A 3,525-nucleotide genomic window follows, 5' to 3' on the forward strand; every position below is an offset into this window, starting at 1 on the left:
GCATGTGCCCTGACTGGGAATCGAACTGCGATCCTCTTGTTTTCTTTTTAAAAGCTTTACAGTTTCATCCTGGATGGTGTGGCTCAGTGGACTGAGCTGGCCTGCAAACCAAAGAGTTGCCAGTGGGTTGCGGGCCAGGTCCCCAGTAAGAACTGCCCAAGAGGCAACCACACATTGATGTTTCTCTCTCTCTCTTTTTTCTTCCAATGTCTAAAAATAAATAAAATCTTTTTAAAAAGTTTAAATAAAGGCTTTATAGTTTTGTATGTTAGATTTACAATCTTTTGGGTGTTTATATTTGTTTTATTGTGTGAGGTAGCTGTTAAGACTCATTTGACTTTCCATTATTATTTTCAATAAAATTTAATGAAAAGACTATCTTTTCTTTCACTTCACTGAGTGTTGATACACTCAGTCACACATAAGGTGACTAAGTGGGTCTGTGTCAGGACTCGTTCTTGTACTTGTCTGTCTGTGCTAATGTCACACTGTTTTAACTGCTGTCACAGCTTTATCACAACCCTTGAAATCTAGTGGCCTAAGACTCTCAGGTTTGTTTTTCTTATTTGAAATTGCCTTGACCATTCCTGGCCCTGTGCATTTTATATAATTTTTAAATCAACTTATCAACTTCCATAAAATATCTGCTGGGATCATACTCTTTAAATCAACGGACATCTTTATAATATCAAATCTTCAAATTCATGAACATGCCATAATCTGTCATTTATTTAGGACTTTAATTTCTTTCAGTGATGTCTTGCAGTTTAAATATAAGATCTATCTTCTCAATTTATTGCTTCTTAGGTAGTTGATATTTTCTATATTGTAAATGGTATCCATTAAAATATTTTATTTTGTTTATTACGGTTATATATATATATATATATATTTTCAGGTTTTAAAGCTTTTATTTGCATATTAAAAATTGTGCATTCCAATAATTAAAATCATTTTAACAAAAAGAAGGCACTCTGATTAAACTGCATTTTACAGCCTGCAGGACACCTTGGACCAGCTTGGTTTTTACTCTGGATTTCGCTGTTGTCCCACCAGCTTCTTCCTTCACCAACATGCAAGTTCTTTTCCTTCCCTGCCAGGTAGGCAGATGGGAGAGGCAGGTGCGGCCTTCATTGTCAGTAGGTCTGATGCGAAAAGGGGCAGCACAGTCATTTAAACTGATCCAACCTCTTTGCAGCTTACAAAGTTAAACAGCTAAAAGAAATAAAATAAGAAGGCAATGCTCGTGGGATGTACAGTGCATATTGGCGGTGCGGGCCTCATTACGATTCGCCTGCTTGCTTCTCCTGTTCAATCGTTTTTTTGGAAGGCAGTGGATTTTTCTCTTGCATTTCTGTCTTCTTCAATTTCGACTTAATTGAATTTCTCAATCTCGGCCATATTGGGTTTATCAGACATGGTTGCTGAGGAAGTCGAGGGAGGTGCACGAACCAGAGACCAGTCCAATCTGCCCGGAGATCGCCACCGAATCTGTATATGTAATTTTTAGGTAGACAGTGCATCCAGCTGCTTTTCTACGTCTACTTATAATTTCTAATAGTTTATTTGCAAATAATGGTATTTTTTATTCTATCCAAATTTTCAATTTTTAAAAAGATTTTATTTATTTATCTCTAGAGGGGAAGGGAAGGAGAGAGGGAGAGAAGTATCAATGTATGGTTGCCTCTTGCATCCCCCTGCTGGGAACTGGCCTTCAGCCCAGGTATGTGCCCTGACTGGGAATCGAACCATGACCCTTTGGATAGCAGGCCTGTACTCAATCCACTAAGCTACACCAGCCAGGGTGAAATTTTCAATCTTTTAATTTTTCTTTGTTTTCTTGGTTAATTGAATTGACTAGGACCTCCAGTACAAAGAGTAATAACTGGTGAGATGGAGAATATCTAGCTCATTCCTGATGTCAATACAGATTTTTAACAAATGTTCCTTATTCTTCTCCTAAGTAAGATCCATTAGGAACAGTGTAAAATTCTCAGTGAAATTAAAGTGATCTCTTCTGCTAGGGTTCCTTGGACCTTTGACATAAAAATATGCTATTTTTTAATGAAAAAGCATTTACGGAATTTGAAAAAAGCAAAAAGCTCCATGGTAAGTCTGCCAATGTGTAACTACTGAAAACAACAACTGAAGAATGAAAGGTACTTGTTAAGGCAGAGCCCTGAACAAACTACTTGGTGAAAAGTAAAGAAGACAATTTTTTTCTTATCATAGAAACTTTAATGCACATCCTCTCTCAAATCTCCTAACACTGAATAATGAAGTGACCATTACTTCCAATCAACAGATAAGATGATGTTGAGTGAGTTGTTTTCGGTTCAGCGGTAAGCGCTACGTGGTTTGGCGAAGTGGCAATTAGTGTTACATCGAATGTATAATCCATATGCACTACAGAAGTTCTGAAAAGCAGAAAACAGTTTGGTTAGGTAGTTAGAGCTGCCATGTAAGTTATAGCTTGAACTATGTGCTTTTGAGTGAAGAATTAAGTTTTTGGTAAAAATTCAGAATTCCAGGGTGGGAAAGCCATAATGAGTCGAGCAATGAAGGTGGAATGATGGTGGCCTCTCTGTGCCAGTGTCCCTGGGGTGACCAGTGGGGCGGCGGAAGAGAAGGCTGGATAGAAGGTTTAGCCAAAAAATGTAGTTTGATGAAAACGACTTCTCTTACAAGACCTTCTGGATTTACTCAACCAGTCCCTCCTGCACCCCAATTACTTTGTCTCCTTCCACATTATGGATACATTAACGACATCAACTAATATTCATTGCCTACTATGCGTACAGTATGAGAAGCGGGACTAATGCTTGTTCATACTGATTGTTGTGTAACAAATATATTCCTACTTAAAAAATTTTTACATGAAAGAAATCAAATGTAGGTATGCACATAGATACCCAAAGTCCTATAAGGTTTGCCACCAAAACAAGGCTGCCCTTCCCCCATTTCTCACTTGCCGTAACACAACTTTTCCTTCTTTTAGCTGATTGTTTCCTTGTCACTAAACATCAAGGCATTCTTGATTTTTTTTTGGATAAACACCTTTATTACACGAGCTAAGACAGGAGGGAGGAGGGTTTGTTTGCCTTTCTGGGGCTTGATTTTCCTCAGCTGTGACTCCAGCGCCCTACCCTCCAGCACAGTCACCTGTGCGGCCACACTGGCCTGGTCTCGGAGCAATGCACACAAAGCTTGTCAGCTGGAACTTTTCCTCTAGAAGATTGCTGATTGTGGCATTCTTTCTCTTTCCATTTATTTCTTCCAAATTTTCTTGTTTTTTTGTTTAAAATCTGTTCCTTCTCAGGAGTCAGCTTGGCCCCCTTCTTGTGGCCCAGGTGTAGTGCACAGTGGGATGCATACCACCGTTGGGTACGGTGTGCTCCCAATGAGCACAATGCAGTTCTTTACTCAGGGCTTGGTGTGGACCAGTTTGTTGTTGGGTGAATTGTAGGCATCCATAAGCCTCATTTTGCAAGGACAACAGTAGGACTCCCCAGAGAGGTTGCCCAG

General features: G+C 39.3%; 1 pseudogene; it reads right to left on the bottom strand.

Moving 5' to 3' along the window:
* Positions 1 to 913: 913 nt before the first annotated feature.
* On the bottom strand, positions 914 to 1,484 carry LOC118992534 (thymosin beta-4-like; annotated as a pseudogene).
* Between the last annotated feature and the right edge of the window lie 2,041 nt (positions 1,485 to 3,525).

The sequence above is a fragment of the Sturnira hondurensis genome, unplaced genomic scaffold (genome assembly GCF_014824575.4).
Source record: "Sturnira hondurensis isolate 20B ecotype Veracruz unplaced genomic scaffold, ASM1482457v3 Scaffold0008196, whole genome shotgun sequence".
Lineage (NCBI taxonomy): Eukaryota > Metazoa > Chordata > Mammalia > Chiroptera > Phyllostomidae > Sturnira > Sturnira hondurensis.